At 40.6% G+C, this 22453-nt stretch overlaps 1 long non-coding RNA gene across 1 annotated transcript in view; it reads left to right on the forward strand.

Annotated features, from left to right (window-relative positions):
* The window catches only part of LOC139317524 (uncharacterized), a 38740-nt gene extending 17703 nt beyond the window's left edge, over positions 1-21037 (forward strand). The window contains exons 2-3 of the long non-coding RNA XR_011600461.1: positions 5791-5943; positions 20973-21037. This is a non-coding gene — a long non-coding RNA (uncharacterized lncRNA). The remainder of the gene's footprint in view (positions 1-5790; positions 5944-20972) is intronic.
* Positions 21038-22453: the final 1416 nt, after the last annotated feature.

Consider the following 22453-nt stretch of genomic DNA (forward strand, 5'->3'; position numbering starts at 1 on the left):
GCATCACTTGAAACTGGTAGCAACTAAACACAGTCTTCCACTCGTCCCCCTCCTGAATCCTCACTCGATAGTATGCCTCTGTCAAGTCCAACTTTGTGAAGATCCTCCCTTTGGCCAGATAGCCTATCGTGTCCCTCATTAGCGGGAGCGGGTATATGTTTTCCATGCAAATACAATTCAGTCCCCTATAAATGTACACACAATCTAAGGGACCCATCCTTCTTTTCTTTGAAAAGCTTGGGGGCAGCCATCCTTGATTTCACCAGCTGGATAAATCCTCTAGCTAGGTTTTTGTCTATAAATCCCTGGAGCTCTTCCATTTCCTTGGGTGTCATTGAGTACATCTTTGGTTTGGGTAACTTTGCCCCTAGCACAATCTCAATTGCACAGTCTGTGGGTTGGGAGTGCATCCGATTACTTTTTGCTAAAAACCTCCACTGGGTCACAGTTCCCCTCCCTCCAGTTTATTAGTGGTTTATGCTTTTGCTTCCCTAACCATGGCCACAGGGCTAGCTTTTAACACTTTCAGTAATCCTTGCTGGTCGGCTGTTTTTCTCTGCATGTGCCACTTGGTCTTATCCTACTTAACAGAGGGGTGCCATTTTTTCTACCACGCTAGCCCTAGGTCCATACCTTTTGTCATCCCAGGGACTACAGTGAATTGAATAGCCTCTATATGGGCTCCAGCTTTGAGCTTTATGTGCTCGGTCAGGCAGGTCCCTGGCACTCCACCTGTTATGGAGCCATCCAACTGGGAAAAGGACATGGGCTGTCTCAGTTTTCTCAGCCTTATCTCTAGCTTCTCTACCACCTGGGGGCTAACAAAGCACCTGGTGCACCCTGAGTCCAGTAGGGCTGTGAGGACCCCCCCCCTTACTCCTGAGGAGTACACCAAAATCTGGCTTTCCTGCGTAGTGTGTTTGCGGCACTCCATTAGGTCAATCTCCACTTTAGTGGCCACTTGGTGCCATGCTCGCAGGTTGCGTGGCACCCCCGGCAGGGTAGGCAGTTGTGGTATATAGCTCTTTGTTTAGTCCTTCCTGAAATAGGTAAATCAGCATGTGCTTGGGCCAGTCTCTCAGGTGGCTGGCCAGACTGCGGAAGTCTTGAACCTGCTTTAGGGTGCCAATGCGGGCCTCTGCGTGTCAAGGTGCCATAGGATCTTGAAACTGCTCTCGCAGTGCGTGCATGAAGGTCTGCAGGTTGCTCAGCTCCGGAGTCCCCTCATCATGCAGAGATACCAACCATCCAGAAGCATTCCTTTCCAGGTTGGAGGTGATGGCATGAACCTGGGCTGCATCATCTGGGTACATTACTCACTTCTTCCTCTCCTCCGAATCTTTGTCTGCCACCGACATCTCGGGGTTGTTGGCCTCCTGGCGAGATCCAGGTAGTCTACTACTATGAGAACTGGCTTAATGTCAACTGTCCTGTTGGCATATGCAGTAAAAGAACTCCTGGGACATTATTTTACCAAGAATATAACTGATAGATCCATATAGGCTCAGTAGAAGCAAAGTCAGTTCAGACTTTTTGCAGAAAGAACTACATAGTTTAAAAAAAACCCTCCCCCCCCCGGGTCACCCACTGTCCAGTGTCCACCAATCCAGTGCAATCTCTTTGTTTTGGGAAACAGTCTGCTCAGTTCAGAAGGCTCTCATTATTTGACCTTGAGATGTCGAGATTCTCCCAGGCCCCAGAAGGTGCACATGAATTCCTCAGTTCCCTCCCAACCACCCATACATTCCAATCATTCCTTCCCCCCTCCCTGGTTTCTGTTGTCTGGCTGTAAGCGAAAGCACAGAGCGAGTCGGCCTTGATACTTGACTTAGATCACTTAGAACATCTCTTCTTGTGCTTCGGGGGATCTTCTTTGGAGAGCAACGCTTGTTGAAATACCAGATGCACCTTCATTGATGGAGGCAATTGGAGGTAAAAGGGTACAGGGTTGATTTGTCAGAGAACTTTGCATGATCCCACAAATTTAGTGTCTAGCTTCCTGGAAGGTCTTGAAGTGGCTAAGAACTTGATAGAGAGCCAAGCCTTGTCTCCTACTGCTTTGGGTGGTCCCTCCCGCCAATGCAATGGGCCTTTGTTGCCTTCTTTGTAAGCCTGTTTTGCTCAGAATGAGATGGCTTACCACCGCCAGCTCGCCACTGCCAACTCACCACCACCAAATTGCCGCAGGACAATGCCACATGGCCATCTCACTGGGGAGACAAGTCGCTATGGGTGCTCAGAGAGGCGTTTGGGCAGTGTGCAGAGCGTGTCAGGATGGGCAGTGGGGAAACAGCAGCGGCCAAGGTCTTCCCATTTTCACACACACACCCCACCAATGCTGCCACCGCTGGGCTCAGAGATGCCACCAATGTCACTGCCACCACTCCGCCAGGCTCACCAACAGTTCCACTCTCAGTGTTCTGGTGGCATCAGCGGCACCTCCGAGCTTGGCATGGCAGTGGAATGTGAAAATGGGAAGCCCCTAGCTGCTGCTGCTTCCCCACTGCCTGTCCCAATGTGCTCTGCTCTCTGCTCAACCATTCGCCCGGCTGCCTTGCCCTCTGGCTGCCTACAGCAAGTTGTTCCTTTGGTGAGTTGGCTGTGTGGCATTGTCCTGCGGTGACTTGGTGGCATTGTGTTGGCAGAGGTGAGCTGGCCATGGTGAGCTGACCACGAGTTGTCCTAGACCCTGTTTCACTTTGTCATGCTGTTATTTCAAAAGGTTTGGGGCAGCAGGTTGCTCCTGTAAGAAGTCAACTGCCCAGAAACACTTAAATCCAGTGCAGGGTGGTCTGGGGTATGTGCCATATATGGCTTGAAATGGTGCCATTGAAGTCAATGAATGCAGCAAATGGTTGTAAGAAAATTCTGCAAGTGTCAATAATGATGGCTAGTTGTCCTGGCTGTAGATGCAGTAGCATCTCAAGTACTGTTTGAGGATCTGGTTCAGCTTCTCCATTCAAGGCAGGATGATGGGCTGAGGAGAGGTTGACCTTGACATTTAGTAGTTGGAAAAGTGTTTTCCAAAACCTAGATTGGAACTGTACACCTCTGTCTGAAACAGGTGCTGAGACCATGCCATGGTAGTGAAAGATGTGGTCTAGAAAAAGTTGGGCTGTGTCTTTGGCATTGGGTAATCCCTTGTGCGGTAGGAAATGAGCAATATTGGTGAAAAGATCTACCATCACCAAAATGGTAGTGAAGCCTTGAACAGGGGTGTAAATCAGTGATGAAATCCAGAGAGACTGTATGCCACAGGTTGGCCGTGAGTTGTCCCACACCCTGTTTCGCTTGGTCGACCTGCTGTTTCAAAAGGTTTGTGGCAGCAAGTTGCTCCTGTAAGAAGTCAACTGCCCCTGAGACAGTTGAGTCCAGTGCAGGGTGGTCTGGCAATATGTTAGGGTGCGTGCCATACTTGGTTCAAAATGGCATCATTGAACTCGGTGAGTGCTGTGAATTGTAAGAAAATTCTGCAAGTGGCAATAACACCAGTTGTCTGTGTATTTACTTTGCAGATTGTGAATCTTTGTTAGCTTGCAGGCAGGTCTGGTGGGTGTGGTTGGAGGGCTAATCGCAGTGAGAAGGGCATTGAGGGCTATTAAAGGCAATAGATCAGTTCTTCCACTTAATAGTGTGATCGTGGTCTTGTAACCAAGCAGTTCCTAGTACCAATAGAAGATCGATGTGGTCAGCCACATCAGGTAATGTGGCATGAGTGAGGCCTGGTTTTAAAATTCAGCCAACGATAGTTAACACTGGCAGTAGACACTTCAGAGGAACAGTGGGAATCTTAAGTTTCTGGACTGTGACTAGGCTTATGAAGTTGGCAGTGAATGAGTGAATGAATGAAGCCCCAGAATCTACCAACACAGGGATGGTGGTTTCCTGACCACTTGGACATGTTAGGATAGCATCAAATTTTATTAACGTACCTGAGCGTGGAAGTAATTGAACTCTGTTCAGTGCTTGGGTGTGCGCCCCCCCCCCATGAGGGGGGTGGCATTTCTCATTTCCCTGGCCTTGAGGCTTGTCATCCAGGCAGTGAGTAGCGGAGACATTGCTGGGTGCTCTGTTGCCTCTTACAGGAGGTTTAGTAGGGCAATTCCTGACCATGTGGCCAGGTTTTCCACAATAGAAACAGAGGACAAGCTCTCTGCACCATTGCCATTCTTCTGTTCCCGGGGCCGGTGTGGCCACTCCAATTTGCATTGGCTCTTCAGCGTCCAAGTCCAAGGGGGCAGGGAGGCTCTGGTTAGTGCCAGGAGGAGGCAGCTTTGTAAGCAGCTGCATGGGCTGCTGAAAAGTGCTCTAAGTTCTGCAAGTTGAGACTCAGCTATTATAGCGGCTAAGTAGAGGTCTTGTAGTCTGGGGGGAATACCTTGTTGTGTCAGTTGTGTGATTATGGCCTTGTTGAGCCCGCTCTTGAATTGTGCTCATAAGACTGGCTCGTCTCAGTTGAGATCTGCGAGGAGCTTGAAGTCTTCAACATATGTTCTCACAGAGTTGTTGACCTGGTGGAGCTGGTGGATGCGGTGTTTGGCAGTTTCCATCCAGATAGGGTCTCCAAAAGGCTTTCTAAATCTGGTGAGGAAGTTTGAGAAATTATCCAGGACGGGGTCATTGCTTTTGATGAGTGGATGTGCCATCTGGCAGTAGAGTCGATTAAAAGACTCAGTATGAAGGAGACTCTTGATCTGTCTGTCAGAAACTCCCCTGGTCGGGTGCCGATGAATACTTCCAAATGGGCTAGGAATGTTCTCATCAGGCTCTCTGGTGAATCTCTGGTAGGCAGCTGGGAGTCTTGGGGATAAGTGCGGCGGGAACTGGCAGTTGTGCCTTGGGTGGTTGTGGTTGCAGCGGAACCCCTTGAGTCAGGATCTTTACTTGCTGTATCAGTTGTTGAAGACTGGCTGCAAAATTCCTCATTTGGTCTTCTATGCTATCTTGGCGTCTGCTGATAGACCGTACGTCTGGCTCATCCACTTGTGGCAGCTCTGGGGTCTGAAGCCATGGCTTGGGTATTCCAGAATCTGAAAATTTTGGTGAAGAGTAGTAGTTCAGATTAATGTCAAGCCCTGGGGAAATCAGGAAATCCAGGCAGTTCAAATGAATATAAAGGTTTATTGCAGGCTTATGCTCTCTACAAGAATCTGAACTACTCACGGTCAAAGCAAACAGGTGGTAGATAAGAGTCAGTGGAATTCAAGGTGGCCTAGACTTAGATCTCTTCTGGGCGCAAAAGGACTCAAGACTGATGACGCACCTTGGGCTCAGCCTGGTCATCTACACAAACGAAAATCAGCAACAAAACACTTTTAGCCCTGTTGAACTCATGCAGCGTGTCAGAAACGTGATTAAATATATTATAGTCATTAAAAGTTAATTTCATATTTTTCAAGATTCCTATGTGATAGAGTCATTCTAAAATTATGTGTTGAGTTTGAAGGGGTGTATCATAATCACCAAAAGTTTTGGAGGAAGCAAAACCTTTGGGAAAAAAATTCTTTTCCAATTAGGTTAACCTTATTATTTGAAAACTGTGTGAAACTATGAACACTTTTTAAATTAAAAATGGGCTTCCTCTCAATTATTGCTTAGAAACTGGATTTAGCATTCTGTCCCTTATTTCATAATAGCCAACTACATTTCCAGAACCCAAGCTTTTAAATATTTACTGATGTATTGTTCTGATTTACCTACCTAAGGATGTAGAAGGCCAACCACTTCCTTGTGGCATATACAGTATTATTTTATGTTGTCTAATTATGTCCATGTTCTACTTTCATTTAGGCAACAGGAAAGGATAAATTCCCAAAGGGAAGAAATAGAAAGGCAACGGAAAATGTTAGCAAAACGAAAGCCACCTGCTATGGGCCAGGCTCCTCCAACCACCGCTGAGCAAAAGCAACGCAAAAACAAGCCCAACGGAGCAGAAAATGAGATGTAGGTAGAACAAACATTTCAGAATCCTTTCTGGGGTTGTCAAATGCAAGGAGCCTTCTAGATTTTACCCAAGTAGGCCTCCCAAGATTCTACGTTTGTGTTGAAATGTCTCTCCACAATTATAAAAGAGATTTAGTTTTTCTTTTCTTTTTTTAATTTTTATTTTATTTTAATACAAACATTTTTCATTAAACAGTGTGTCATCTGGTACAAATATTTTATGCAATAACAAAATTTACAGCCATATTTAATATTTTGTCTATTTTTAACTTAATACTAATACCTAACATGCCTACTTAGCTTAGCTTAGCTCCTCTTCTTAGTTTATTTAACTTTGTTAAAATATTTTCCATATTTCACTTTTCTGCTTTTCTTTCTAATTTTCTTTTTTTTAATTATTATTATTAAATGTAAACAAAGATATAAAGACAATACAAAGACAAATAAAACCCCCACCACCTACAAAACCCACACAACATTCTACATATATACTTTTTGTCATCAACAGAATATATAGTATTTTACTTTACATATTAGATTAGTATTAGATTAGATTCTTAATTCAAATACTTTAAACTAAAAATATACTTGCATCATCTCCTTATTCATCTCGTTAATCTTTTACCCTAATTTCTATCATCTACGGTTGTGCTAATTTTCCTTTCCAGCCATTGGTACCATTGGTGCCACACAAGATAATAGTCACTTTCTTCCTTATCCTAGAGTTCCAGTGTCAATCTATCCATTTCGGCACATTCTGTTATCTTTGAGATAATTTTATCTTTAGTTGGGAGTTGGTCTGATTTCCAATTTTGAGCGAACAGTAATCGTGCTGCTGTCACAATGTGTATAATAAGGTATTTCGTCTCTTTGGTGTATTGTGCTGCTGTCATGTCGAATAAAAACTATTCTGGGCTATCTTCTACTTGTAAATTCGTTATTTTCTCAATGATCTTTTTTATGTCTTGCCAATAGTGGAGTTTGGAGTGTGACTGTTTGAGGTTGTGGACAGGTGTCTTTTATACTGATAACAAGTTCAAACAGGTGCCATTAATACAGATAATGAGTGGAGGACAGAGGAGCCTCTTAAAGAAGAAGTTACAGGTCTGTGAGAGCCAGAAATCTTGCTTGTTTGTAGGTGACCAAATACTTATTTTCCACCATAATTTGCAAATAAATTCTTTCCAAATCAGACAATGTGATTGTCTGGATTTGTTTTCTCATTTTGTCTCTCATAGTTGAGGTCTACCTATGATGTCAATTACAGGCCCCACTCATCTTTTTAAGTGGGAGAACTTGCACAATTGGTGGCTGACTAAATAGTTTTTTGCCCCACTGTAATTCCCAATTTGGTAATCCAAAAACCTCCTCTAGTTCTTGTATCTTGTAGCATTTTTAAATTAATTCTCACTTTTTCCCCCTACCAAATATATTTCACTATTATTTTATTAAGATCTTCAAAATATTTTTTCTCCAATTTTATCGGAATTGTTTGAAACAAAAACAATAACCTCGGTAATATGTTCATCTTAATTGTAGCTATTCTTCCTACTAGTGATAATTGCAAGTTTTTCCATTTTTCCAGATCTATCTTGATTTGTTTTATCAGCTTATAATAATTATCTTCCTTAATCGTTACACATCTTTTTTTTTATTAAAAAGTTTTATCAAACATTACAACAATTTTCCCCATCCCTCCCCCCTTCCCTCCTCCACCCACCCCCCATCCCCCTTCCCCAATCCCCCCTCTCCCTCCAACCCCCCTCCCCCCACCCCGGACTTCCCAGAGCAAATACAGGGTATAACATTTAACAAACATAAACTAAAATATGCTAACTTTCTGTAGGCTCTTAATTCCCTCTTGCTCTTTAACTCCCCTTTCAACTAACAAAACATAATTCAAAAAGAAAAAGTTGGTTTCATTCATAAGCTATTTGAAGCTTTTTAGTCCGATATTTGTTTTGAATATAGTCAATCCATCTTCTCCATTCCGATACATATCTTTCATTTGAATGGTCCTTCAAATACGCTGAAATTTTGGCCATCTCTGCTAGGTTCACTACTTTTAGTGTCCATTCTTCAATAGTAGGCAAGTCTTCCTTCTTCCAATACTGCGCCACCAAAAGTCTGCCTGCTGTTATTAAATTTAAAATCAACTTATTTTATTTATTATTTATTTTATTTTATTTAATTTGTATACCGCCCTATTCCCGAAGGACTCAGAGGCACAGAGTAAAACACATGGAATACAAAAATTAAGAGCAGAAGTAAAATCGAATTAAATCAATTTAGCCCAAGAGAAATTTAAAACCCCAGGTTAAGAACAAATTAAAATTTACATTAAAATTTACATTAAAAAAGAATGGGAAAGGTTAGGCCAGACCAGCCTGGTGAAATAAAAAGGTCTTAAGAGCGCGGCGGAAGGTGCGTAGATCCGGGATCCTCCGTATCTCCGGGGGGAGCTCGTTCCAGATAGTAGGTGCCCCCACAGAGAAGGCTCTCCCCCTGGGGGCCGCCAGCGGACATTGTTTGGCCGACGGCACCTGGAGGAGTCCCTCTCTGTGAGAGCGTACCAGCCAGTGGGAGGCCGTTAGCGGCAGCAGGTGGTCCCGTAAATAACCAGGCCCTAAGCCTCTATAACACTTAGTCTCTATAACAGTACAATCTGTAATTAGACCTAACAAAAAGAACTGTGGAGTAAATTTTATCTTCTTTTTGAGAATATTTTGAATAATCCACCATATTTTTATCCAAAATGCCTTAATTTTTTTACATGTCCACCATATATGATAATACGTGGCATCATCACATTCACATCTCCAACACTTAGGTTGCACACTTGGATACATACAGGCTAGCTTTTTAGGATCTAGATGCCATCTATAAAACATTTTATAAAAATTTTGGGCTTGCGTAAACTTCACATTTCTAACCCATGTTTTTTCCCACGTTTCCATCATTATTAGTTCTTCAATATTTTGTGCCCACTTTATCATACAATCTTTAACTCCGTTTCTGAGTCTATTTCTACCAATGCATTATACAGCCTTTTTATATGCATTTGACTTTGGTCTCTAATCTGTTTTACCAAATTCTCCTCATTTTGCAAAATACCAATTTTCTGATCTTCTCTCATCTAGCTTGCAACTGTACATATTGAAACCATGTTCGAATTGTCCTATCTTCTCTTAGTTGATTCAAAGATTTTAATTGTAGTATACCTCTTTCCTTGTTAAGAAACTCTTTGTATGTAATCACATCTTGTTTTTGCTCTACACTTATATTCTCTATCGCGTGTCTGGGTATTGCCCACATTGGTAACTTCTCGTTTAATTTATACTTATACTTTTTCCAGACACGCAATAAAGAATTCCTTAATATATGACTTTTAAAAGTCTTATCCACTTTCTTATCATATAGTAAATAAGCATGCCACCCGTAAACCAAATCATATCCCTCAATAGTCAATATTCTTTCTTCTGTTGAGTTCATCCAATCACTCATTGCTGATAGGGCAGCTGCCTCATAATATAGTCTTAAGTTGGGCATTTTGAGACCTCCTCTTTCACATATATCCTGCATTATTTTTTGTTTTATTCGCGGTCTCTTCCCTGCCCAAACAAAATTATTAATACCCTTCTGCCATATCTTCAGATTTTCATCTTTTTTAAGTATTGGTATCATTTGAAAAAGAAACAAAAACTTAGGCAAAACATTCATTTTTACTGCTGCTATTCTTCCTAACAAGGATAACTGTAATTTTTTCCAATTTTCCATCTCTCTCTGTATTTTTTGCCACAACGGATCATAGTTATGCGTGAATAATTTTGCATTTGACGTCATAATATAAACCCCCAAATACTTGACTTTTTTTAACTATTTCAAATCCTGTTAATCTTTCTAATTCATCTTTTTGGTTTGTAGTCATGTTTTTAGTTATTATCTTCGTTTTCCCTGCATTTATTTTAAATCCAGATACTTGCCCATATTGCTTAATTATATCCATTAAACCTACAACCGACTGTAATGGTTGGGTTAAAGTAACAACCAAATCATCTGCGAATGCTCGTACTCTGTAGTCATACTGCCTAATTTTAATTCCATTTATTTTGTCCGACCCACGTATCTTACTCAACAAAAATTCCAAAGTCAAGATGAACAATAATGGAGACAAGGGACATCCCTGTCTTGTTCCTTTTTCTATATTAAAAGTATCTGTTAAACTACCACTAATTATTATTTGCGCTGTTTGTTTCTGATATATTGCCTTAATAGATTGTGTAAAATATTCTCCAAACTGCATCTTTTCTATTATTTTCAATAAGAAATGCCACTTCAATCAATCAAATGCTTTCTCCGCATCGAGAAAAATTAGCGCCGCAGGGATTTGGTTGTTCTTCCCCAGATACTCTAATAAATTAACCACTTGCCTTACATTACTCTTCATTTGTCTACCATTTATAAAACCAGTTTGATCATTATGAATCATTTGTTGCATGACTGTCATTAACCTATTTGCTAATATTTTAGCAAAAATCTTGTAATCTGTATTTAAAAGTGATATAGTCCTATAATTTTTTGGCTGAGTAAGGTCTAAACCTCTTTACATTTATATTCTATTTTCTCTATGGTCCGTGACTTTTGTTTTTTCCTTAACAGATATGCTAACCATCTCCCTGGTTTATTAGCATTGCAAAAAGTATTATGTTTAGCATATTGCAAATTAGTTGTGACCTGATCTGCCATTAGCATATTAAATTGCCCTTGCAATAAGTTAATTACCTCTTTTATTTTCTTGTCTACTGGGTTCAGTATCAAAGCTTGTTCTTTTTTTATTTATTTATTTATTTATTTTATTTGATTTCTATACCGCCCTACTCCCGAAGGACTCAGGGCGGTGCACAGCCAAACAATAAAACACATACATACAAAATTTAAAAGTAGAATAAAATCAAATTAAATAATTTTGGCCCCGACAAATTTAAAACCCCAAACTTTTAAAACCAATTTAAAATTGAATGTATAAAATACTAAAAGATATTTAAAAATTAAAAATCTTTTATAAAAGAGGGAGAAAATTAGGCCAGGCCCGCCTGGTGAAATAGTAAGGTCTTTAAAGCGCGGCGGAAGGTGCGCAGATCCGAGATCCTCCGTATCTCTGGGGGGAGCTCGTTCCAGATAGTAGGTGCCCCCACAGAGAAGGCTCTCCCCCTGGGGGCCGCCAGTCGGCATTGTTTGGCTGACGGCACCCGGAGGAGCCCCTCTCTATGGGAGCGTACCGGCCGGTGGGAGGCTATTGGTGGTAGTAGGCGGTCCCGCAAGTACCCAGGTCCTAAGCCATGGAGCGCTTTAAAGGTGACCAAAACCTTGAAGCGCACCCGGAAGACCACCGGGAGCCAGTGCAGCTCGCGCAGGAGGGGTGTTACATGGGAACGCCATGTCGCTCCCATTACCACCCGCGCGGCCGCACCCTGCGCCAGTTGGAGCCTCCGGGTGCTCCTCAAGGGGAGCCCCATGTAGAGAGCGTTGCAATAGTCCAGGCGGGAGGTGACAAGGGCATGAGTGACCGTGCGTAACGAGTCCCGATCCAGAAAGGGACGCAACTGGCGAATCAGGCGAACCTGATGAAAAATCCTCCCGGTCACGGCTGTCAAGTGCTCTTCTAAAGACAGCCGTGAATCCAGGAGGACGCCCAAGTTGCAAGCCCTCTCCGTGGGGGCCAATGATTCGCCCCCAATAGTCAGTGATGGCGTCAACTGACTATATCGGGACGTCGGAAACCACAGCCACTCGGTCTTGGATGGGTTGAGCCTGAGCCTGTTCCTCCCCATCCAGATCCGTACGGCCTCCAGGCACCAGGACATCACTTCAAGGGCATCGTTTTTAATTTCCTCTTCTAAGTCCTTCCTTTGTTCTCCTGTTTACATCTATGTTTATTATTCAATTATATCAAAATACCTCTCATATATGATTTGCTTGCATCCCAAACCATTTCCATAGATGTACCCTTATGCATATTTATAATAAAAAATTCTTTCAAAATTTTTTTGCATTCTTTTACATTTTCCTCATATCTAAACAGATTTTCATTTAGCCTCCAAGACCTCTTAGATCCCATTCTATACTCTAATTCCATCCAAACTGGACTACGATCCGTTAAAACTCTTTGGCAGATCTTCGTCTTCTTCACCCTGGAAAAAAGATCATTAGTAATTAATATGAAATCAATCCTAGAGAAAGATTGATGTCTATCAGAGAAAAAAGTAAAGTCTTTTTCTTCAGAGTTCCTCTCTCTCCAAATATCTCTCAACTCCATATCATCCATCATTTCAAAAAACAATTTTGGCAATCTAGCACGCGTTGAGATATTTTGCAAGAGTCCCTTCTTATCTTTTTTAGTGTCCAAAACTCCATTCCAGTTGCCCAATGAAACGCATGATTTGTAATCCCATTGTAATAACTTGGAATGTAAAAGCTTATAAAAATTTTCCTGCTGTTGGTTCGGTGCATATACTCCAATTAAAAGTATTTTTTCTCCTTTTATTAAAAGTTCAATTGCTATAAATCTTCCTTGATCATCTGCTTCAATTAATTTGGCAATTAAGTCTTTTTTTAGGTATATAACTATACCATTCTTCTTCTCGGGAGCAGATGCAACAAAATGTATACCTAACCTTGCATTTATTAAATATTTTTGATCTTTACTTCTAATATGAGTCTCTTGTAAACAAATTACATCATTTTTAAACTGTTTCAAATAATGAAATATTTTTCTCCTCTTTTGTGGTGAATTTAAGCCATTAACATTCCAAGTCAGAAATCTAGTTGCCATTCTTGGCCGCCTGAAGCCTTTGGAGCATCTGCTGGAAGTCTCCATGCATTTTACTTTTTGGTCTTGCTCCTGCCACTGCTTCTGTTTTTGTAGTTTCTTGAATCATCTGTAGTTGCTGCAGTCTTAACTCTTCTTGACGCTTGGCTGCCGCTCGAGTCTGTCTTTGATCCTTAGGTTCTTCTATTTTATCGAACACCTCCAAAGCTTGGGGCCTGGTGGTGCAGCTGGCTAATAGCCTGTTATTAACATTCAGCTGCCTGCAATTACTGCAAGTTCGAATCTCCGCAGGCTCAAGGTTGACTCAGCCTTCCATCCTTTCTAAGGTAGGTAAATTGAGGACCCAGTTTGTGGGGGCGATAAGCTGACTTTGTATAAATATACAAAAGGATGAAGGCTATTGCTTAACGCATTGTAAGCCGCCCTGAGTCTCCGGAGAAGGGCGGCATATAAATCAAATTAAAAAAAAAAAAAGCTTGAGCAGTAGTTGAAAGTTGTATTAAATCTTCTTGAGTAATCAAAGCTTCCCTTTGGGCCTGTGCCAGCGATTCTTCCTTCTCCCCCTTTCTTGCCCCCTCTGCTTCCGTCTTCCTTCTAACTTCTGGGGACTGTGGGCATCCAGCCTTTAGTACATTGGTGTAAAAATCTCTTGCCTTCCACACTGAGTTAAGACGATATCTTTCTCCTGAATAGTTCACCACTAGTCCAGCTGGAACCTCCCATCTGTACTGTATCTGACGGTTTCTCAGTTCTTCCACCAGAAAGGTATAATCCCTTCTGGCTCTCAACATTTTGGGGGGGATTTCTTTCAGTATTAAAACCTCCTGCCCCTGCACTTGAAGTTTATTTTTAAAGGTGACTTGTAAGATTTCATTGCGTATTCTCCTTGTTGTAAAATAGACTACAATGTCTCTTGGTAGATGTTTCTGTCTGGCAATCCATGAATTGACACGGTAAATTTTGTCAATTTGCCATTCAAAATTTGCTTTTTGATCTCCCATTATCTGTGCAAATGCTTCTGAAAAGATCTCTCTCAAATTCTCTTGCTTATTTTCTTTGAGGCCTCTTATTCTCAAAGCAAATTCCATATCTCTATATTGTATCATTATCACATCGGCCTCAGCTCTTTCCATCTTGTTCCGGACCTCTCCCATTTTATTTTCCAAGTTCTCATTAGACTGCTTAATTTCTTCCACTTTTTCATCTATTGCTTCAATATGGCCTGCCAGACCTTGAACTGCCATGATAATATCTTCTCTAATTTCTTCATTACGTTTTTGAATAATCTCTTTAATTTGAACTATCTCTTCAGCAACATCTCAGATTTTATCCTCAAACATTGAAGCAGTTTTTTTTTCTGTAACAGAGGCTTGTGTTTTAAGGGCTTCCTGCAACATTTCAAGTGTTAATATTGGTGGTTCCGTTGGAACAGAGAGAGATTGCAATTTGGACGTTTGAGCTGGCGAGGTCCCAGCACTTTTGGTAACAATAGTCTTTACTTGTTTTGAAGCCATTTTTAGTTTCCAATTTGAATTTATTTAGCAGCCAGAACAACAAATTCACCAACTCCAAAAATTCCCAGTCTTTAAATAATATCAGTCCTTTTTTAAAAAAAAATCACTGCTGTAGTCTTTTTAGCCTTAATCTTCTTTTTTCTTTAAAGCAAAAATCTCTAATTTTGAACTGGGGCTACCAGCGCTAAACGAAACTTTCCTTTTTAACTTTCTCTTTCACGCCCCATTAAAGCTCAATCGCCATCTTGGTTTCACTTTCTCCCCTTAATGAATCAGAAGGAAGTAATACACATTTGGAGTTAAAGTTCAGTACTTGCAAAGCTGATCTCTCCTGAGTTTGCTCAGCCTGCTTCCGAATGATGTTTATCCAAGTGTTGTTTGCAGGGGTGGTCGCGGAGTCTTCTTCTGCTTAAAGCAGAAACATCCCGGATCCGGAGCTCTGTCGGGCTTCCAGGGAGCTCTCACCCTTCGAGCCCAAGAATTGTTCCTGGGGCTCCTTGGGGAGCTCTACCTATGCCCGTCTGCTCTCTTCCTCCCCTTTTCCCGGGGAGAAAGTTTCCAAGCCGCTAGACAGCTGATTTACGCTGTTCTAGCGGCTTTACGAGATCATGGGGCTGGCGCTCAAAAAGGAGCGTCTTCGACTCCTGTGGTGCCACCAGAAGTCGTTACACATCTTGCTGTTAATTGAATCCCTAAGTATTTTACTTTCTTTGTAATTTGAATACCGTATTTTTTGGAGTATAAGACGCACCAGACTATAAGACGCACCTTAGGTTTGGGGGAGGAAAATAGGGGGAAAAAAATCCTGCCTACCAGGTATTCATCTGGCTAGTGTCCTTAGCCTGTCAGCTTCAGCACATTATTTCGCTTGCTGGTTTTGAGGTTGGGGCTGGTTGGGGCTGAAAAACAGCTTCAAAAGCACAGCTGATCGTCAGAGGGAGCTCCAGTGACTAAAGCAGGCGAAGCACAGAAGGGGTAAGAAAAGGCAGCAGCTGTTCCAGGTAGCCATTTTGGGCACCGTGTGTCACGTTTTCAGCCTCCAAATGTGTCACGTTTTTGGGTGGCAATCGGCAGCGATGTGCTTTGGTGATTCCTGCAGCCTTGAAGGGCTCTCAAATGGAGCGTTTGGAGGCTGAAAACGCGATGCGCGGAGCACAAAAACACAAGCCATTGTTGGTGGCAATCTCTGCAGCAAGGAAGAGGACGCGCAGAGGCCGAAGGGTGGGTGTCGGGTGGGCGGGGTTAGATTCAAAGTATAAGACGCACCCAAATTTTCAGCCTCTTAGGAGGGAAAAAAGTGTATTTTATACTCCGAAAAATACGGTATCTAATCTCTTCATTAACTTTTTCTCTGTAATGTTTTTCTCTAATATCTTAGTTTTTTCCTTATTTATTTTCAATCCTGCCACCTCACCATACTCTTCTATTCTTTTTAACAATTTTGGCTGTGATTCTTGGGGATCCTCTAATATAAACCCCAAATCATCTGCAAACGCCTGCAATTTGTATTTGTATTTTTCCTTTTTTATTTCCATACCCTTTATCTCCTTATCCTGTCTTACATTTCTATTTAGTACTTCCAACGTCAATACGAATAATAATGGAGACAGAGGACATCCCTGTCTTGTGCCTTTCATAATGTTTACCTTTTCCGTCATATCTCCATTTACCATCACCTTTGCAGTTTATTTGTTATATATTGTCTTGATCATATTAATAAATCTCTCCCCAAAATACATAACTTTTAATTGCATCAGCATAAACTGCCAGTTCACATTATCAAACGCCTTCTGTGCGTCGAGGAAGATCCACGCCATTTGCTTCTTTGGATGTGTTTCATAGTATTCCAATGTGTTCAAAATTATTCTCATATTGTCTAATTTGTCTCTTAGGTAGAAAACCATTTTGGTCTGTGTGTATAAATTGGTTTAAAAATCTCTTTAATCTTTCTGCCATTATTGAAGTAAATATCTTGTAATCCGCATTCAACAAGGATATCTGCCTGTAGTTCTTTATCTGCTGCAAGTCTGAGTCTTCTTTCGGTATGAGAGTAATATATGCTTCCATCCAAGAATTTGGTACCTTCGCCTCTAACAATAATTCATTAAATACTTCCAACATTGAATCACTTATAACATTTTGTAGTGTTTTATATAACTCTGCTGGTAGCCCATCCGGGTATCGTCCTTTGCCATTTTTTTGTCTTTTAATTGCTTCTGTTAGTTCCATCATTGTTATTGTTTCCTCCAGTGGTGTTTTAAATGTTTCTGGTACTATGGGTAATTCGGCTTTTTCTAAGTATTGTTTTATTTTTTCTTCTGAGATTATCTCTTGTTCATATAATTTTCATAATAATCATGGATTATTTTCTTTTTTTCATCGTTTCGATAGTATAAAGTCCCTTCTTCATCTGTTAGTTGGTGAATCAATTTCTTTTCTTTTTCCTTTTTCAATCTATATGCCAACCATTTTCCTGGTTTATTTGGGTTTTTGAAAAAAAATTGTTTAGAACTTTTAATTTTTTGTGCTAAATCTTATTTTTCTGTTAAATTCAATTTATGTTTTTTTAAGTTTGATTTGATTTTTTACATTCTTTTTTTGTGGATCTTTTTGTAGTTCCATCTCTAACTTCTTATACTCCTCTTCTAATTTCATTTGAGCTTGTCTCTTTTTTTATTTCTCTTTCCCACATATGTTATAGTCAGTCCTCTAATGTATGCCTTTGCTGTGTCCCATACATTCTGTAATGAAGTTTCTTCTTTTCTATTCTCCTTAAAGAAAAAAGCCAGTTCTCTTTCCATAAATTGTATAAATTCCTTTTCTTTTAATATCGCCTGATTCATTGTCCATCTTAACTTCTTTTTTTGTCCCCTCCATATGACTTTTATCGGATTATGATCTGCCCAAGTACTTGCTTCAATATTTATTTCTTGTATGTTGGAAATTAACTCAGCTGATATCCACATCATATCTATTCTGGACCAAGACATGTGTCTATTTGAGTAGAATGTATATTGGCTTTTCTCAGGGTAAATCCCAAACGCATCTTGAATACCTAGTTCTTCCACCATTTTAAAAAAGGTTTTTGGGAGTATTTTCCTAGCTTTTTTATTTATTTTTTTAGTCTTATAGTCCAAGTCCACATCCACAATTGCATTAAAAGTGCCTATAATGCATATGTTTTCATACTCCAATTCTATTATTTTCCTGTGCAGTTTACCATAAAAATTCTCTTGGTTGTCATTTGGTGCATGTATCGCCACTAAGAGCATTTGCTTATGGTTCATCATTATCTCCACCATTAAAATCCTCCCTTCCTCATCCATAAAAATTTGTTTCGCCTTTATTATCTCTGATATAAAGCGCTACGCCCCTCTTACTTTGTTGTGGAAGAGAGGCATATAACTTCCCAATTTTCGGATATTCCAATTTTTTTTTATGTTACTTTTCAATGTGGACTTCCTGTAAACAAATTATGTCCAATTTTAATTTCTCTAATTTATGAAAGATTCTTTTCCTTTTTATTGCCGAATTCAGTCCGTTTATATTAATTTATATTAGCTTTATTTCTTCTTCCATGACTTTACTTATAAATGGGTTTTGCTGTTCTAGTCGTTCTTATCTCTCTTGGTTCTTTTGCCCTTGCTCCTTCTCTTATTGCTATTTCCTCCTGATCCCTTGCATCTTCTTTTTGTTGAGTATCTCTTTCTTCGGTAAGTTCTTCCTGGTGTCTAACCTCTCTTTCCTCTCTCAAACTCTCTTCCTCTTGTAGTCCCAGATACTGATCATAAAATTGTTCCACCTTCTCTATTGAGTCTAATCTATGTCTTTGCTCTTGCCAAGTCACCAATATTCCCTCTGGTATCAGCCATCTAAAGTTCACTCCTTTTTTAATTAAACACTTTGTCAAGAACTGATATTCTCTTCTTATTTCTCTAACTCTTCTCGGAATTTGTTTTAACACTACTATTTCTTTCCCTTTATACTTCAAAGGGTTGTCTCTTGCTCTCTGCAAAATTTCTGTTTTTATTGCTTTCTTGGTGAATCTAACATGAACCTCTCTAGGTAATCTGTTTCTCATTGCATATCTAGTGTGCACCCTGAATATTTCATCAATCTCATTCAAATTTTTTTCCTTGGGCTCTTCCATCGCTTCCTCCAACAAGTCTGCCACTATCTCCGCTAAATTTTCTCCCTTCTTCCATATTCTGAAATCTCAAGTAATAATCTGCCCTATCCATTTCTAGAGAAATTATTGTTTTTTCTTTATTTTGATCTGCCACTGTGAGTCTATAGTCAAGCTCTCCCACTCTTTGTTGATTCAGCTTTTTCTTTCTTTCTTTTTTTTTTTTTTTTTGCTTTAATTTATATGCCGCCCTTCTCCTGAGACTCAGGGCGGCTTACAATGCGTTCTACTACTTTTTGCATTTGTTGTTCAGTTTTCTCCATTATTTGTTGAAAAATTTCTAATTTTCCTAACTCAACATATAAGCAGTAAAGTATGTTACTGTTATTAAACTTTTTATTTTCTCATTTACTTTACCTATTCTTTCCTTCAAATCTTCATGAAGAGCTAGTATCATAGTCTTTAATTCTGTTTGCATTGTATTGGTCTTCTCTTGCTGTAGCATGACATCCAGTGTTCTCCGTCCAGCAGGGCTAGAGGTTGTAGACTGTGATGCTGAAGACGGTGCTGAAGTTGCTTTCCTCATGTTGCAATATCTTAGTATTTGTAATCCACCAAGTATTAGTAATATAATTCAATTATAATCCAAAGGAAAAATAATTTATAATCCAAATCCGAGTCTTGTCACTTTATATATCCTTCTTAGAGTTCTTCTTTTCTTCAGGTTCTTCAAACCCTAATCTAAATTGTCATAGGGAAAGGAATTGATAAAATAATAATTTGTAATCCAAATCAGCCCACCAAGCCCCAAAAATACAATCACCAAATGTTTATATCCAAAGAGAGAGTTCACAGATCAGCAGCAGAAAAAAAAAGAAAAAGAAAAACCTTATTCAAAGAACAAGGAAAGTTTGCCTTATTCAGCTTCTGTTTACTTTACTTTGTGTTTCCCCTTTTAAGTTCTAAGAGTTACACTAATCAAAAAAGGAAGGATGCCAGTGTTCCGCTCTCTATCTTAGTTCTTCACTTAAAACAGCTTCTTATCAATTTAGTTCACAGGCTCTCAAAGTTACTTCCCTTTTCTCTTTCTTATGTCTTTCAGTTTTCACTTTTGCTTGTAGATGGCACTGTTGCTCTGCTCCCCTCTTTCTTCCTCTTTTTGTTATATATCTCTTAGCAAGTTGTAAAATACGATGTTTATAAGAAAAACAAAGTTCATATAGTCACTTTTGTATTGACCAATAATTCAAAATTTAAAAGTTAAGATACCCAGTCCGGATTTCTAACTTTACTCTTCATGCAAATCCTTCTAAGCAAATTTCTTTTTTTATAATGGCTCCAAATGCCTTCCTCGCAGCTTTTCTTCCAGAGGTGGGGGAAAAAAATCAATTCCACCTCCTCCTTCTGATTCACGCTTTCCTCTGTTCCCCAGGAGGCTCTTCTTTAAAAAGTTTAAAAAGTCTAAAAGTCCTGTATTAAAAGTATCTCACCCAGATAGATCACACCTTCCTTCTTCTCACTCTTCCGGTGACTGCTCCAGCTTTGTAGCAGGTCGCAATGGCCGCCTTCCCAGCTGTCAGTTTAGGGAGCCTTCTCCGGATCAATCAGGGAGCTTGCGGACTCTGTGAGATCAACGGAGTGTGCTCCTCTCGTTTATCACCCCCACGAGGCGATTTAGGTCCAGTTAGGACCGCCTGGCAGCTGGAATTTTGATTATCCCACAGAGCTTCCCATGAGGCACATTGTCTTGCCCAATGTCAGCCCCGCCCCCCTTCAAGATTTAGTTTTTCTTGATGCATGGAGATTAGGTTTCAGATCTCAATTACAAAAGTTACTGAACCAGGGGTAATAATGACCTTTCTTGATGGCTGAATACTAAAAAGTTTAATAACAGTAACATACTTTACTGCTTATATGTTGAGTTAGGAATATCATGCCCACAGTATGTTGTCAGCAATAAGTCACTAATGAGTTCATTAATAAGCTTTTCTGGGATTATATCTTTCCTTGGGATAGTCCCTAGTCTTTCCTTGGGATAGTCCCTAGTCTTTCCTTGGGATAGTCCCTAGTCTACACTTAGTAGGAGGCTGCTCACCAAATGCTGGTAAATGGAGGCCTTGTGACACGATACATACTTTTAAACAAAAATATCCTGCTTAACTCTTAACATTCCTGATTAGGAACGATTGTAGGTGCAAGACATATTGATCATATTGGGATTCTGCTGTCTGTCAGGCTAGAGGATATTGGGTTTGGTGGACTGAGGGCCGCATTTGATCTTTGGCATGCCGAAGCCTACTTTCCCAAAAGCAATAAGACTTGGAACAAAAAGTGAATGGAACTCATTTCAACTAATTAGTGTATTTTAATGCAGCTAATATATTATTTCTTGTGAATGTAAAAATTTTCTCCTATAACAATCAAAAATAGACTTTGGAGGTAACCTTTAGAGGACTCTGAGGGTTGCCTATGGCATCTGGATATATTCCTCTGATATAGGTTACCTTACTTGGTGTAAGGCACTTCTAATTTTTGAACCGCTTATTTTATGTACATACAGGTTAACATTAGCAGAATATCATGAACAAGAGGAAATATTCAAACTCCGACTAGGTCATCTTAAAAAGGTAAAAAGATCCATTATACTAATTTCAGGTATACATTGAATTATGTTTTTGACTTCCTGGTAATTCTGGTACAGGTAATCCTGGAGTTACGAATCTAACGGAGCCTGCCAATTCCATTGCCAGCGTGATCTAGCAACAGGAGCTAGGCTGGCTTTGCAGTATAAGATGCGCTGGGTTGGAGAAGTTTACGTTCTGAGCAAAGTTCAACTTTTGAGCATGCGAGCATGTTCCTTGGCTTTTCCACCCCTTCCTTCTGGATTGTCATTTGAGGACTTAAAAGAGATGCATGTTTCTCTCTTCCTCAAATACTGCAAGTGCCTACCTTCCTTGAGGTAAGCAACATGCTCGTGTCTTACCCTGTGAAGCCACACTGGCAATTTTTCACCACAACTGAGCTGTGGAGAACAGCATACAAAGCTCTCGGTTGGGAATATTTGAAATACTGCAAGGGGAATACCAGCAGCAACTCATTCCCTTTTGCCCATGTAGGAGTCCTCCTCCCTGCAGAGTCCAGTCTCTGCTTTAGAAAAGCTCTTCGTCCAGAAGGAGCCTTTTAAATCTGGATTGCCCACTGAGTGAAGGGAAGCAGCCTTGCTCCTTGCAAAAGTGAAGGCGCCGCTCGCACCGAGAATAGGAAGAAACATTGCTCTCTTTCATTTTGGCCAGTGGGGCTTTGGGAAGATGCAACAAGAAACTGCTAAAACTTGGGGTGTCTCTTTCCCCTCCTTCATCCTGACAATGAAGGTCACAGACAAAGCCTAAAGTGTACAGCTTCTCTACTGTAGCTTTAGAACTGCCGAAGCAAAGAAGGCTTCATCTTACAAATGTTTGCTAATGCCTTTGGAAGGAAGGCAAACCTGCTTTTCTCTCCCAAACTTAGCTGCATACAATTATGCTAATGCCTTGGGAAGAGAGGAAAAGTTTTCAGCTTACAAGACATAGCTGCTGCTTTTCCCCAAAGTTTAGCTGTGTATGCTAAGGGGCTGTGGTGGCTCACATAGTTAGGATGCTGGGTCAGAAGACCATTGAGAGGTTGACAGCTCCACACTTCAAAACCTGAGAGCACAAGTGGTGTGACGGAATGAGCTCCCATCAATTTGTCCCAGCTCCTGCCACTCTAGCAGTTTTAAAGCATGCAAATGCAAGTAGATAAATAGGTACCACTTCAGTGGGAAAAAACAGAGACATGAAAGGAGCCCCCTTGGGCATTCCCTGGGCAACAGTGATGTCACTGGCCAAGCCTTTCAACCTATAAGTGCCTTGGTAGGTGCTTCCAACATGAATGTAGTAGTAGCTGTGTATGCTAATGCCTTGAGAAGGAAGCTAGGGCTTTGCCAGCATCTGAGAAAAAGACGGCCTTTTCTGGAACTCTGTCATGTGACTCAGCAAAGGAGCAGCCTGTCCTCCTCCTATA

Source organism: Pituophis catenifer, unplaced genomic scaffold (assembly GCF_029215685.1).
Source record: "Pituophis catenifer annectens isolate HBS135680 unplaced genomic scaffold, rPitCat1.0.hap2 SCAF_5, whole genome shotgun sequence".
NCBI classification, from domain to species: domain Eukaryota; kingdom Metazoa; phylum Chordata; class Lepidosauria; order Squamata; family Colubridae; genus Pituophis; species Pituophis catenifer.